This window comes from Notamacropus eugenii, chromosome 1 (genome assembly GCF_028372415.1).
Source record: "Notamacropus eugenii isolate mMacEug1 chromosome 1, mMacEug1.pri_v2, whole genome shotgun sequence".
In the NCBI taxonomy this organism is placed as follows: Eukaryota; Metazoa; Chordata; class Mammalia; order Diprotodontia; family Macropodidae; genus Notamacropus; species Notamacropus eugenii.
The window spans coordinates 520,731,414-520,747,453 of record NC_092872.1 but is presented as its reverse complement, the minus strand read 5'-3'; the positions used below and the strand labels follow the sequence as shown (position 1 = coordinate 520,747,453).

General features: G+C 45.1%; 1 protein-coding gene and 1 long non-coding RNA gene across 19 annotated transcripts in view; one reads left to right on the top strand and one right to left on the bottom strand.

The window, feature by feature from the left end:
• Positions 1-16,040, bottom strand: part of HNF4A (hepatocyte nuclear factor 4 alpha) — a 72,419-nt gene that overhangs the window by 37,428 nt on the left and 18,951 nt on the right. The gene's annotated exons all lie outside the window — the stretch shown is intronic.
• Positions 9,846-16,040, top strand: part of LOC140520045 (uncharacterized) — a 41,666-nt gene continuing 35,471 nt past the window's right edge. For 3 of the 17 annotated variants that reach the window (XR_011972364.1, XR_011972366.1, XR_011972368.1), the window contains exons 1-2: positions 9,848-10,161; positions 15,191-15,357. This is a non-coding gene — a long non-coding RNA (uncharacterized lncRNA). Of the gene's footprint in view, positions 10,162-15,190; positions 15,358-16,040 lie in introns of all 17 variants that reach the window. The other 14 variants (XR_011972378.1, XR_011972377.1, XR_011972370.1 and 11 more) reach the window with 8 other exon arrangements.

Below are 16,040 nucleotides of genomic sequence, written 5' to 3'. Positions count from 1 at the left end.
TGGTGCCTTTGATAGAAAGAGGAAAGTCTGGAAGAGAGGGGTGTTTGGAAGAAGGATGTGAGAGTGTCTTCCTCACCCCTCTGGGATCTGGTGAACAAACTTCTGCTTTCCTTCCTCCTACCCTTAAAGGTTTCATAGACTTCCTCTGTTCCCCTCCCCTGACCTTCCACTTTAATAATAAAAGTAATAGTCCACATTTTTAGAGTGCTTTCAGGTTGACAAAGCCCTTTCCTGACACACCTGGGTGTGGTAGTTCACACAAGTGTTATCGTCCACGTGGTTGTCCTCATGGAGACTGAGTGGCTGCTCTGTAATATACAGCCTCAAGTCCTGGAATAATAGGATGAGTAACAAGAAGGAACCATAGGAGCCAGGTAGAACAACTGGGATACAATTCCCTCATTTTACAAGTAAGGAAACTGAAACCCAGAGAGATAAAGTAAGTAGGCCAAGGTCACACAACTAATATTTGGTCCAGGATTTGAACTCATCTTCTGGCTCCAAATACAGAGTTCTTTCTACCACTCCACCTGGCATTCAAGGCCTTCGGCAATCTATTCCCACCACATCATTCCTTTGATCTTTTGATTGATCCTTTGATCCTCTTCAATCACCCTCTGTTCCAAGAAGGACCATCACTTCATTGTCCCTGAACATACCTGGTTTCTCCTTTTCCTTCTCTCACTCTACCTTTTTAATTCCTCCCCATCTTTAAAGCTCAGATCACTTTCTAACTCCTGGCAGAAACCTTCCCTGACCACCTCAGATACTGTGATCTCTCTTTCCTAAAAACTTGACACTACCAGGGTCTTGTGAAATCTCTTCTATTATCTTGTGTTACTACTGAAAGAAAATTAAGTGAAAAACTATTTTCTGGGCACCTATTGTGTGAAAAAATGCTGTCTGGGGATTGAGAATGAATGGGGATATCAGTGTAAAGAAGCCAACCCATGTCTCTACCTTGGGAAGTCCCTGGTCTAGAGGGGAAGTCAGGACACAAATACAGGAATTTAATTTTTCAGATGTTGTGAATTGTAGCTATCTTACCAGATAGCTCTTTAAAGGCTAACTCTTTAAAGGCAGAGATCCATACTTGTTAATACTCACAGCATTGAATGAAAAGTGCAAATACTTTTACATCTGTTATCTAAGATTTGGGTCCAGGGGAACTCCGGGCTAATCCTAGCTTTGCTGCTTCCAATTGACCATGGGCAAGTCACTTCCAAGCTTTACCCGCTGTTACCTTAGCAGATGATTGATAGGGTTCATTCTAACTCCAAATCCAATACCTTATGATCTCATTTAATCTACTGATACTACCTTTAACCAGGTGGGTGGTTCTGTTTATTATTGCCCCTATTTTACAGATCAGGAAATTGAGGATCAGGGAAGGTGACTTGTTCAAGGTCACACAACTAGCAAGCTGGGACTCAAAGCCACAGCCCTTCCCAGTGTCCCACACCACCCCCACGGATATGGCAGTATCTTAGCCATTCTCATTTGCCTTTTCTGGCCCTTCCCTTGCTCCCTTTGCATTTCTCTTGAGGTGTAGCTGATAGCCAATGTCCTTGCTAATAATGACAATAAGGCCCAATCCCAAAGTTCACAAAGGGTTTTCCTCACAAATACCCTAACTGTGAAGTATGTAAGGCAAGGATGGGCTACTACCCTTTAATGGAACAGCAAACTGAGATGCAGAGATAAAATGCAACGACTTGCTCCCAGTCACATGGGTTCCATATGCCCCAGTTCTGGGAAAGGGAGTGGGACTCTTTCCATTTTCTTTCCTATTTACTTCCCAGCTGGATATGGGCTGATGCAACTAGAGGGTAAAGGCAGGTTGTCTAACTTCTGCTTGGACACTTCTGGGGAGCGCTGAAGTCATAAGGGAAGGCAATTCAGGGATTTTTCAAATAGAAAAATTTGACACAGAAGTCTCTATGACCCCATACCCTCTCCACCTCCAAGCTAACTAAGATGTAGCTAAAGGCTATGGCTCAGTTTTCTAAGAAGTTGGTTCTATGGATAAACCTAAGGAGGGAAGTGCCTATCTGTCTAGAGAAGGAACCTGATCACAGCAAACAAAGTTAAAAGATCATGGGCCTTTGAGATCATATAGTTCAACAGTTCACTCCCTACTTTGACAAATGAGGAAACTGAGGCATAGACAGAGGTAATGACTTGTCTACAGTAGAAATTCCTTGAGAGCAGGGGTGAAGCATCACAAAAGAAAGTGCTACCAGGAATGCCATCATGCCTGGCAAAAGCAGCATGTTCCCCAGCAGACAAGCCTGGCCTCAAAGGACCAACAGGTCAAGCATGGGGATAGAGCCTGTATCTCAAGTGCTTTGTACAATGTCTGGCACATAGTAAATGTTTGATAATTGCTGAACGAATGCATGAATGAATTAATACCTCTGAGATATAGAAAACAGAATGTCAGAGCCAGAAAGATCTAATGACCCAGAATTTTCAAGCTAGAAGGTGCTTTATCATGGAATGTCAGAACTAGGAGGGACCTTAGGAGAGAGAACAGGGGATATTGAAACCAGAAGAAACCTTAAAACATAGAATGTTATAATTGGAAGGGACTTTAGAGATGACCTAGTCCAACATTCATTTTCAGCTAAGGAAATTGAGGCCCAGACTGGGGCAGCCCTTCCCTCCCTCTCTCCCCCCAGGAGAATGTAACCTCTTTATAGGCAGTCATTTGGGGGTTTTCTTTATATCCCCAGCACCTACTCAGCATAGTGCCCTACACACAGTAGGTGTTTAATAAATGATTGCTGAACTCAGCTGATAGCCCAGAGTCACAAAGGTAAAAAGAAGCCAAGCCCAAATTCAAACCCAGGCCTTCTGATCCAAAATCCAGTATCCTTTGCCCTGTGCCAAGTTGACCTATTTAGATTTAAGGGAAACAGGCATTTCCTAACTGTGGGTGGTAATGTTAGACATGGGGAAAAGTGATTATGAAATGATGAAATCCTGAATCTGACTTTTTCAGAGAAGGCTTCCCTGTCCACCTCAGTCCACTGGCCTCAATCTCTGTCTCTGTCTTGGTCTTTTCCTTCTCCCCTTCCCCCTTCCTCTGAGACCTTATATGTCTCCATATCTGCCATAGCAAATAGAATAAACAGCATGGCCCAGTGCCAAGTACGCTGGCCCTAGAATCAGCTCAGATGTCCCCCTCTTGGAAGTCTTTCCTGACCTCACTTGGTGCAAGAGCTCTCTTGGGCCTCAAATTATCTTGTTTTTTCATTATCTTTTTGTATGTGGGATCCACCAATAGAATATAAGTTTCTTGAGGATAAGGCCTATGTTTCTATTCGGGGCATTCTACCTCCAGGCTTCCCAGCACAAAGTAGGTGCTAGCAGGCTCCTTGAATGGAACTGAATTGAGAAGATCTGGTTTCAGATCTTGACCTGGTACTAATGAGCCATGTGGCCTTGGACAAATCATTTCACCTCAGTCTCAGTTTCCCCATCAGTCAAAAGGGGATAATGATGCTTACACTATTTCTTACCAGGCTTGTTCAGTCAGTCACTAAACATTTATTAAACATCGATTATGTGCCAGGCGCTATGCTAAGCATCTGAGACACAGTCTGTATCCCTGACTAAAGTCTGATGAAAAAAAGGTTCCTGTCTTCAAGGGGTTCACATTCTAAGGGGAGAGACAACAAGCAAGAAACAAGATACAGACAGGATAAACTGTATGTAAGCACAGAGGGAAGGCACTAGAGTTCAGGAGGACTGGGAAAATGTTCCTACAGAATGTGAGATTTTAGTTGATACTTGAAAGAAGTCCGAGAAGCCAGGAGGTGGAGATGAGGAGTGAGAGCATTAGAGACATGCGAGTGGGCCAGCCAATGAGAAGGCAGAAAGTCCAGCGACAGGTGTGTTCTAGCTTGAGAACATGGAGGAGGCCTAGTTGGTGGATTATAGAAGATGAAGAAGGGAGGAAAAGGGGAAAGGGACTGGAAAGGTAGGAAGGGGCCAGATTATGGAAGGCTTTAAAAGCCAAATAGGGGATCCTATTTTTGATCTTGGAGGTAATGGAGAGCCACTGGAGTTCACTGAAGTGGGGAGGAGGTTGACCTGGTTAGATTTATGCTGTAACAAAAATCAATTTGACAGCTGAGTGGGGGATGGACTGGAGTGGGGAAGACTTGAGACAAAGAGACCAGCCAGAAGGCTACTGCAATCAATAGGCCCAATCTGAGCTGATGAGGGCTGAGGTCAGGGTGGTGATGGTGACATTAGAGAGTAGTGGGCATATGCAAGAGATGTTATGAAGTTAGAAATTATAGGACTTGGCAGCTGATTAAATATGGGGAGAAAAAGGGGAGTGAGAGAGAGGGAAGAGTTAAAGATAATACCTAGGTTCCAAGCCTGAGTGACTGGGGAGATGGTGGTGCTGTCAACAGTAAGAGGGGAGTTAGGGAGAAAGAAGGGTTTGGGGAGAAAGATAATGAGCCCAGCAAGTTTGAAGTTCTACTTTTGATGTTTCATTATGCTCTGTAGGTGACCTTGGATCCTCAAAGGCTATATAAGGGAATATAAATTCTGGCAAATCCTATCAAGCTAGAAAAGGGCAGCTAGATGGCAAAGCGGATGGAGTGCTGGAGTCAGGAAGGCTCAGCTTCCTAAGTTCAAATCTGGCCTCAGACGCTTACTAGCTGTGTGATCCTGGGCAAATCACTTAACTGTTTGCCTCAGTTTCCTCATCTATAAAATGAGTTGGAGAAGGAAATGGCAAATCACTCCAGCCTCTCTGCCAAGAAAATCCCAAATGAAGTCATAAGAGTACAGGACTGAAATGACTGAATAACAAAAGTCAAGCTAGAAAGTCCTTGAGGATGGGACTCTCGGGGGATTGTGTGCCAAAGGGCTTGCCTAGCCAAAGAAAGCCTGGCTATCAGGTGATTGACATTTTGGCCATGGACAGTCTCAATACCTACTAAAGTGTGGAATTTGAATCTTCTTGGGGTTGCATCAGCCTTAATGGAAGAAGTATGAACACTGATGAAACTGAAGATCCCAGAAGTATTCATTCACCAATCACTTAACAACTGGGTGTGGGAGGAGGGGCTGGTGTGAAGAAAGGCTTCACATAGGAGGAAGCACAGGAACTGAAGGGCCTTAAGGACTCCAAGAGGCAGAAGGAAGACATTTCCATCGTGGAGGCAGATTGTGCAAAGTCAGGAAGGTGAGAGATGGCATGTAATGCATGCAGATGCAGAGGCAGGCTTTTTTGGTTGTAGCCCAGAGTATGTGGGGAGTGGTAGAAAATAAACCTAGAGAGATAGGTCAGGGATGTTGTGGAAGTCAAATCAACAAAGCAAGGCAATCGATTAGATGGGAACAGAGGATCTGTGGTTGCAAACCTGAGTGACTGGAAGGGAAGTCAGGAAGAAGGGTGGGTCTAGGGGGTTAATTATAATGAGCTCAGTTGGGAGCCTGTCCAGTTAGAGATCTGTGCGGGTCATGCAGGAGGGAGATGTCCAACAGGCAGTGAGTGATGAGAAACTGCAATTTAGGACATAAAGAGAAAGGCTGGAGATGTAGACATGAGAGTTATCAACATAAAAATGAATAATTTAATGCCTGGAAGGTCACCAGGAAAGAGGAGTAAGAACAAAAGGCCAAGGGCAGAGAATTGGGCGATACCTATGTTTCAGGGTGGGATGTAGATGATAATTCTGCAAAGGAGGCTAAGAGGGAGTGGTTAAACAGGTAGAAGGAAGGGAAAGGGGACAAGCATTTATTGTCTACTGTGTGCCAGGCTCATTTGATCCTCACAACAACCCTAGGTGGTAGCGCTATTTATTATCCCCATTATACAGTTGAGGAAACTGAGGCAGACGGTGATCAAGTGACTTGATCAGGGTCACAAAGCTAGTAAGTGTTCAAGGTCAGATCTCTACTTAGGTCTTCTTGTTTCCAGGTCCAGCACTCTATCTACTACACCACCCAGCTACTTAGGAGACCCCAGAGAGAGCAGTATTACAAAAACCTAGGCAAGAGAGAGTGTCCAGGAGGAAACGGTGATCAACAGTATCAAAAGCTACAGAGAAGCTATATTATGATCCTGATTATTATCACTACGGCCTTTCTCATGGAGACCTTCAAATACAGATGATGTACAGATGTGGGGGCTGACCTGAGCACAGTTCTTCCTGGAGCCAGGTACAGGGATGAAATGACCTCTCACAGTCTCAAATATATGGCAAACCCTGGTTCTTCGATGGGCAGGCTGGGCCTTCCCCTTTCCTCAAGTGTACAGAGATGGAAAGGATCTTAGAGAGTATCCGATAAATAGGAAACTACTTGAGCACAGGTGTTGCTTTTTTATTATAGGCTTGGCATTCCTAATATCTAGCACAGTGCCCTGCAAACAGGAGGTACTTAGGAAGGGTTTAATGCCCTAAATCTCAACCAACCTTCTCATTTTACTTTATTAAGTGTATTCTAAATTTAGTAGGCATCAACAAAATAAACACTTAAATATAAAAATAAAAACAATTGTATACTCAACTATATTCATAGCATCCAACCCTCTTATTTTATAGAAGGGAAAAATCAAAACTGACAGTCTAGCAGAGAAAGCAATTTGACTAAGGTAATACATTTAATACACAACAAAACTGAGATTTGAACCAACGAACTTCTACTCCAAAGCCAGTCCTACTTCTACTGAACTAGAAAGGCATTCGCTGGGACATCCTTGGCATGTTAATGGAGAAACTGATCTCCAAAATTCTAGCCTTCCAAAAGTGCTATATCTCTCTTAAGGACAGGAGACTCCTTGACCTATTTGTGAGGAGGAGACCCCGTGAATATAACCTCAATCCCTGGGCAGTCTCCTAGGCTGGCTGGCCCTCCCCCCAGACTCAGCCCAAATAACCCCTATGATTAGATAAGGGCCTCATATCACACCAGCCTATGGTCTCTCTCCTTACTTCTCCTCCTCTTTCCCTCCCACCCTCTCAACCCCAACCCAAGGCCTCATTCATTTGGATCCAACTAATCTTCCAGGCTCCACAGGGCTCTTGTCTGAGACAAGACTCTGAGCCTAGGAGAAGAGGAGATCTGACCAGGAGTGGAAAATTTACTGAATAGAAATAGAGACTTAGCCACAGGGAAAGGGGAACCAAAGCAGGGAGAAGGATAAGGTAGATTCCATGAAAAGCAGTCTACTAGGTCAATGCTTTGGGCCATAGTCATATGGGATGAACTTCAAGAATGGGATGAACTCTAGCCTACTCATCACTTTTTTTTTTGTAAATTTATTTTTTTTCAATTACCAAGCATTTATTTTTCTACTCTCCTCAACTAAAATATACATTATTTCTTGATCCATGCATACAACTATTAACTTCTCAGCAAATAAGCATTCATAAAGTGTTTGCTCTGTGCCAAGCACTCTGCTAAGTGTTAGAGACACAAAGAAAAAACAAAAACAGCCTCTGTTCTCAAGGGTCTTATACTCTAATGGGAGAGAGAAAATAAAACAGTCCATATAAGATTAGAAGAGTCCAGATGGAATTCAGCCTTAGAGGGGAAGACATTAGTAGCTCTAAGAACTGATCTCCAGAATCGAAGGTGGAGATTGAAGTAAGCCTTAAAGTAGGCCAAGGACTAAGTATCAGGTGAGAATGGAGGGTATTCCAGGGATAGAAAGCAGACCGTTGATGGGAACAACAGATGGGTCAGTATGGCTGGACTATAGTATATATTAGAAGACATGAAAGATAGGAAGGGGCCAGGTTATTAAGAGCTTTCAATACCAAACCAAGGGGTTTAATTTTGATCCAGAGGTAAGGGAGAGCCATTGAAATTGAGTAAGAGAATGACATGTTCAAACCTGAACCTTAGGAAAGCCACTTTGGCAGTGGGAAGGAGAATGTAAAGCAAGACTTGAGGCAAGGAGAGCTGTGAGAAAGGTATTGTGAGAAGGTCATTTTTCTAGATTAGCGGAACTCAAACCAGCTGCTCAGGCCAATGCTTGGGGCAGTAGCAGAGCCAGCCTAGCACTCAGAGCGGCACTCCCTTTCTCTCTTGGCTCACAGGAGTATAGATTTAGAGCTGGAAGAGGCCTCAAAGGCCATCTGGTCTTCCCCACTCCCCCTCATGTTACAAATGAGAAAACTGAGGCCTAGAGAGATGACTTGCCTAAGGAGTAGTAGTGGACAGCAGAGGCAGACACAGGTTTTCCACAATACTTCCCTGTTTCCTCCAAATAAATAGTCCTGTGGCTTGTTTGAGGATCTTAAGACCTTGACATTATCGGTGTCACACTCTAACCAACCAAGCTCACCCTCTCTGGGCAATGCAGCAGGGACTTTGCTCATATGGAAGAGAGCAACAGAGGTCTGAGTCTCTCAACACTCTGTCCTGGGGCCAGGCCCCCCGCCTCCAACCCCCAGGGACCTGTTCAGCCTGCATTAGGACACTCATCCCACCCTACCAGATTCTCTTCCCAGCACTGACAGGGGGATCCATAGGGAATGCCCACTGGCACTGAAGACAGAAACATCCAACACTGCCCTAGAAGTCATAGAATTTCAATGTTTAAAGGGACCCTGGAGGGCCTTAAGTCCAACCCATACCTGACCAAAAATTCCTAACATCCCCAACAAGTAGTTATCCAGCCTTCCCTTAAAGACAAGCCAAGGCAGAAACCAAGACAGCTCATTATACTTTTTATTACTGTTTTTCAGTCATTTCAATCATATCCAACTCTTTGTGATCCCATTTGGGGATTTCATGGCAAAGATATTAGAAGTAGTTTGCCATTTCCTTCTCCAGCTCATTTTACAGATGAGAAAACTGAGGCAAACAAGGTTAAGTGACTTGCCTAAGGTCACACAGCTAGTAAATGTTTGAAGTTGAATTTGAACTCAGGTCTCCCTGTTTGTAGGCCCTGTGCTCTATCCACTGAACTGTCTAGCTGTCCCCTTATACTTCTGAATGGTTCTAACTGTTGCAAAATTTTACCTTATGTTGAAGTCTAAATCTGCTTCTCTGCAATTCCTACTCATTTCTCTTAGTTCTGTCCTCTGGGAAGCTGAGGTTAAGTCCCAGATTTGCCACTAATATACTAGATGTGACTTTGGGTACTCTGGCTCTCATTTTCCCCAAATGCAAAATGAAAAGGTTGGATTAAATGATCTCTAAGAAATCTTCCAAGTTCTGAGATCCTGTGTTTCAAGGGCCCTTCTAATTCTCACATTCAGTCCTCCAAGGCCCCTTCCATCTGTGACACTGTGTTCTGAGGATCCTTCCAGCACTAACCTTCCAGGCTTAAAAGCCTCTTCTGTCTCTGATAGTCAGTGGTTATAAGTTCATGTTCTACAGTTAGCTCTGACAGTCTCTGTCCTGCATTCTAAGGTCTCTTCAAGCACCAACATTCCATCCTCTAAACCCCCTTCCAATTTCTGACAGTCTGTCCTAAAGTTCCCCCCAGCACTAACATTCTATGGTCCAAGCCTAAGCTACTGTATTGTGAGATTCCTTCCAGTTCTGTCATTCTAGACTCTGACAATATGGAAGATCACATGAGGGTAAAGGCCAGGCTCTGGAGCATACAGTCCAGATGTGGGTGAAAAACACAATGAGACAGACATTCTTTGAGGAGTAGGCATACAGGCAGAGGTGGGTCTACACAGGGCTGGGTGAAGTGGTCTTAGTCTACCCCACCTGCTCCTCTACTCTGCCCCTACCCCCACCTGCAGCTGCCCAAGAGTTGTCAAGACAAAGAACAAAAGTCAGAAGCGGGGGAGGTGAGGGGCTGGAGGTGGGGGTGGGGGGAAAGAAGCCAAGAGCCATATCCACTCCTAGGGATAGGGCACTTCAGCTTTCTCCCCTTTGAAATTTCAAATTCCAGTTTGTGGACAAAGTCCTAGCTATCTCACAATATAGATCCCCAACCACTGACCAAACTCCACTCCAAGCAGCCACCTCCACTGGGGCTGGCCTGACCTGGCCACTTCCTTCAGTGCCCTGGAACCCCAAAGGGATTAGCCTCTTCTGGACTCCCTTCTACCTCTGCCTTTCCCTTGATCATGCGGGATTCCCTTTGGTCCACTAAAGCCTTCAGCCTTTTCCTTGGAACTACAGATGGGTTACACTCACTGGCAACCACAGGCGAGAGACAAGGTAGGATTCAGCTTGGCCCTCTCCTGAAGGCTCAAATACCCTTCTCCCCCTCTGCAGACTGCAGTAGAAAGAGTCTGGGTCCTAATCCTGCCTCTGCTTCAAACTCTGTGAAAACTGGGGCAAGTCATTTATACCCTTTCTGGGTTTCAGTTTTCTTCACTATAAAAACAGAGGGTTCTTTCTATCTCAGATGTTCTCTGGTTTATGTTCTAAGGGTCTTCTAGATTGATCATTCTTTATTTCCTGTTCAATGGCTCTTCCCAGGTCTGATATTCTATGGTCTATGTTTTAAGGCCCTCTCCTGCCCTAACCATGTTCCAATTCTAATACTCTGTATCTTGTGTCCTAAAGGTCCTTCTGCTCTAAGGTTTTATGTCCCAAGATCCTTTTCTGCTCTGACATTCTATGTTCTATGACTAAAAGACGATTCTTCCAACTGACCCCTCAGGGCTACTCATTGGGTATTTGAGAACACGAGACTTGGGAATGTTAGTGAGCTTTCCAGGTACATGAGTTCTGTCTATCCAACTAGACTCTAGGCCCCATGAAGGGGGAAGGGTAGGAAGGGTCAGTGTATTATTCATTTTTCAGTGCCTAGCATAGGAATCTATACAAAACAGTTTCTCAGTAAACTTCTTTTCCTTGATCATTTCACACCAGTTCTGGCCAATAATTATCAGCCATATTCTGTGCTTCAAAGAGAAAAGGGAGGGCATCCAATGAAAGACACCATCGAGAAGGAAATAGAGCCCCTTTGGTTAACTGATAACTGGGCTCAAGCCCTCTGCTCCCTGGACAGGCCTTGCCTGCTGACTTTCCTCAGCCTGTTTCCCTCGATTAAGATGAACCTACCTACCTGCTAATCATTGTTGGCCTGTTGATTCTGCCTTAAAAAATTAACAGGGAATTAGTTTACCGCTTGGTTTGCCCCCTAACCCCAAAAAAGGCCCAGGCCAGCAAGATGGACCCCCTGAGTTATGCAAGAGGCAGTGTCCTCCTCTACTGACCACTTCTCTTAAAAGGTTAGATGTTGGTCTAAAGTCAACAGCCTCTTTCCCCCTCTGGGCCTAAGCAAATTTGTTCTGATCTTGTTTCCAAAGCAGAGATAAAGATGCCTGGTGAAAGAGGTTTCTAAACAAGTACATAGAGGCATGGTGTTGTGGAAAGATCAGTGGGTTAGGACCAGAAATGTCAGTTCAAATCCCAGCTCTACCTATATGACCTTGAGCAAGCCATTCCCCTTCTCTGTACCTCAGTTTCCTTATCCATGAAGTGAGGGCACTGAAGTAGATGATTTCCAGAGTTCTTTCCAATTCTAAAACCCTAGGCACTTCTGCTAGGATGGGGAAAATAGTCATTCTAAGGAATGGTACCTTTTAGGGATTTGGCAACCAAGTGACAGATATGGAAAAGTGGCAGAAAATAACCTGAATTTGGAATCAACAGAGTATCCTTCAGATACCCATGAGACTCCTACACAGTCTGTGGCCAGGAAGGGGCCAGAGGTGGTCAATGGGGAATGAGAGAGAGTTAAAGATATTGAGTTGAGATCTAGGAAACCTGGATTGACCTGCTTGGGCCAGTCTCTTGTTTTCTTCATCCATCAAATGAAGGCATTAGTCTAGAAGGATTAGGTTAGACAAGGGAACCTGCAGCCTGGAGGCCCTCTTGGTCCTCAAGTGCAGCCCTTTGACTGAATTCAAACAATGGGCTGTACTTGAGGACCTAGAGTGGCCTCGAGGCTGCAGGTTCCCCACCCTTGGGCTAGAGCCTACCCAGTTCTGACATCTCATGTTCTAAAGTCCCTTCTGTCTCCACCATTTTTTAACTCAAAGTCATTTTTTTCTCTGTGTATTAGTTACCTTACTTGCAAAATGGAGCATGCCGCTTTACGTGGGCTTCTACAGTGATAATTAGTAAGCTGGCCCCAAAAAAAAGTACTATCAAAAAGCCCAGGCTCCAAAGTATGGAGCTAACTCATCATTACTAAGGACCATTTCCTGGATTAAAGGGAGTTGGGGGGAGGAGGGAAAAGTGGGAGGATGGAAAGAAGTTTGTAAAATTCCTTGGCAGCTACTCTGGGTAAAGGGTGAACAGGGAAGGAAGTGGGTGGAATTGTCTCCAGCAAAGGTTGGGGCTTGGCTACAGATTTCATTTACAGGGCAGCCTCTTGTTACAGTGGCTTATAAGGAGCTGACTGGTGTGATCATTCAACCATTTCTCTGAGTGCCCAATTGTGCCCAGCCCTCTGCACAGGGTTATGAGGGACAGTCCTGGCCCTTGTCCTCACAGAACTTACAATGTGGTAGGAGGGGAGTGATGAACACATACATAATTATAATCCAAGAGGATGCCTATGAATGTTACATAAATGATCAGAGAGTCATGCTATACTTTTAAAGAGTGCCTGGCTTTCAGCTGTGTGGCCTTGGGCAACTCACTTCATCTACAAAGTGACAATGATAATTTTTGCCCACGGCTGTTGAGATTAAATGAAATTACATAAAATTGCTTTTTAAAGCAGAATGCTCTTTTAGAAATGTTAACTTTCATTATGATTTTAAAAGCCAGCGAAGTTCAGAGAAGCACTGAGGATGATCAAGGAGGACTTTCTATGGATGATGTTAGGCAGAAGGAGAGGTGAGGTCACTAGCTTGCAGAGAATAGGAGGTGATTAATAAATGGTTGTTTCCTTTCCCCAAAGGAGGAACAGGGTGAGCAAAGATTCAGAGATGGGACAGTGTAGAACACACTTGGTGACCTGTGAATTTGGCCAGTGTGGCTGGATTGAGATGGGTTTGAAATGAGACATAGTGAGAGAGGCCAGATCGAGGGCAGACTTCCAGGAGTTTATATCTGATGATGATTAATAATGTTGGTATATGAATCTGTCATATTTCCACATCACACAGTCCTGTGAGGTAGCGATGGTGTTATCATCACCCCCATTTCAAGGATGAGGAAACTAAGGCTCAGAAGCAAATCTGCTCTGACTTTGTGACCTTGGGCAGGTCATGTACCTTCTCTTGGTTTTGGGTTTCTCAATTGTAATGTTAGGAGTGGGGTTGGACTAGATTTCTGAGGTCCCTTCCTATGAATGACTCTGAGGTGGTAATGCCCTAGATAATGCCCCAGACTAGGTTCCACAGAATCCTCCCAGGGATGTTCGGGCTGTTCCCTCAGTTGCATGTGATTTCTGTCCCATTTGCTGGGGCGGGGGGAGGGGGAGGCGGGTCCAGTTATATTCCTCTGTATTTGTGTTCTTCAACACTATCTACACTATTGGCCTTGAGAGGCTAGGGGGGTTGATTGGAGATCTGGCTTGAGGGGCGCCCATGGCAGAGGAAGAGACAGTGGTCAGCCCCACTGGGCCAGTGTGGTCTGGAAGTCCAGTTGGAGGGGGGACAGTGAAGACCAGCCTCCGAGTCCCTCTCTTGGACTCTAAACCCCTCAACTAGGGTCCCTGGGGAAAAGAATCTTCCTCTTTAAACCTGAATATGCTATGTGAACTTGAAGCACCTTCCCCTCTCTGGGCATCAGTTTCCTCATCTGTAAAATAAGTCTAGTAATCCATGTACTGCCCAACTCACAAGGCTATCTTTAGGAATCACATTTACTACAGCATCCCAAGACTAACTCACATTTCTACAGTGACTAAAGATTTGCAAGGTGTTTTCTTCATAATAATACAGTGGTGTAGATAATGCAAGTATCATGATCCTCATTTTACAGATGAGGAAACTGAGGCTCAGAGAAGTCTTAGAATCAGAGAATATTAGAGCTGGAAGGGACCTCAGAGCTTATTTAGTCCATCCTCTTCATTTTACAGATTGAGAAACTGACACCCCCCCCCCCCCCCCCCCACACACACACACACTGGGACTTGTCCAAAGTCACACAAGGAATAAGGAGCAGAGCCATGATTCACACTCAGTTCCTGTGATTTCCTAGTTCAGCACCCTACAAGACTGGTTATTGTACTGAATCCCAGAATCAGAGGGTTGAAAGGCACCTCCAAAGCCACCTAGTCTAGCCCTCACACAAAGGAATGTCCACCATAATAGACAAATGACCTTGAGACCTCTGCTTGAGGACTTCCCCCCACAGCTTGCAGCAGCCCTTTCGGCTTTGGGGAAGCCTTCATTATTAGGACATTTTTTCCTTATTTCAAGCTGAAATTAACCTCTTTTTTGGCATCTCTGACTCATTCTTCTGGGTTCTGTCTTCTGAAGCCAACAGAATAGGTCTAATGCCCATGTCCATGGGACAGTCCAGCTATCAGGTCTCCCACATCTTCTCTTTTCCAGGATAGATTAATGTCCATGTCATAAAGTCAAGACTCTTCCCTCTTCCTCAATCTGGTCATCCTTCTCTGGACACTTGCCAGCTTATTAAATGTCGTTCTTAAACTGTGGTGTCCAGGACAGAATTATAATACTCTGGAGAGAACTGAATGGCCCACTGTCACCCCCTTTATTGTTAGAGGCAGGATTCAAAACCAGATCTTCTGATTCTGAATGAATGCAGGATTCTTCGTACTACATCTTACTAATTCTCAGTGAGGCAAGTATGGGAAGGCACTTTGTAAATACGGAGTTCTATTGAATAACCAGAGTCAGCTTAGGAGGGGACTGGACTAGTTGGTATTTGAGGTTGTTTCTGGCTGTTGTAGCCCCTGGGGCAAGGCCTCAAGAACCAAGCAGCAGCCCCCACCCTCATAGCTCCTTTAGGTGGAACCAGGAAGAGAAATCCAAGGCCCGCTAGAGTCAAGGTAGCCAAATGGACAAACAATCTGCCCCTGCTGGTCAATGCTGAAGACTGGGCTGGGCAGGGCAAGGCTGAAACGGGAAGAACTAGTCCATCTGGGCTCTGAAGGGGGCTCTGAAGACCCTTAAACTCTACTTGCTAAAAGCCTCAGGATGGTTCTCCATGCCTGCTCCGCTAGCCTACCAGGTCCTCCTCTGCTTGGGAAAGAAGATAGAAGAAAACACTAAAAGATGACTGATTAGGACTTCTCTCTTTGGGTTAGGCAGAAAAGTCAGGAACCTTAGGTTCTAAAATGGAGCAGGGCTGACTATCACGTGGAGAGAGACCCATCAGTCCCCAGTCCCTGACTCAGCTGGCCCACTCTGCCACCACCACACTCAGAACACCTCCAAGCTTGTCCGGGAAGGCAGACAAAGTCAACAACAGGAGGTGAGTGTTCTGGTGACGGGTATTTTGGCAGCTCTCTGTCCCTGGGGACAACTGGGGGGGGGGGGGGGGGGGAGAAAAGGGGGAGGATGCAGAGGACAGGGTGAGCCTGGGACATAGGCAAAAGCAAGTGAAGCAAAATGTCTACAGCTGGTTTTCCCAGGTGCTCAGTCAATACTGAACAACAACATTAATACATTAGGTGGAAGTCAGTGAAACTGCATTATTAAGTGCCTACTGGGTGCCAAATACTGTGCCAAGTGCTGGGGATACAAAAGAAGGCAAAAAGACAATCCTTTCCCTCAAGGAGCTCAGAACCTTAGAAAGAGACAATATCCAAACAGCTGCGTACAATATCTATACAGGGCAAACTGGACATCATCTCCAAGGGAAGATGTTCAAATTCAAGAAGACTGGGAAAGAATTTTTGTAGAAGTGGAACTTTAGTAGAAATTAGAAGGCAGGTAGGATGTAGAGAGGGAGAGGGAGTGGGAGAGAGTACTTGGATTTGGGGGCTGGAATAGCAAGGAAGCCAGTGGCACTGGATGGAAGAGTGGGAGGTAGGTGGGGGGAGGTGGGAGGCAGAGTGGAAGAAGGAACAGTATGCTGTAAGAAGACTGAAAACGGTAGGAAGGGGCTGAGTTATGGAGGGCTTTAAATGTCAGACAAAGGATTTTCTATTTGAC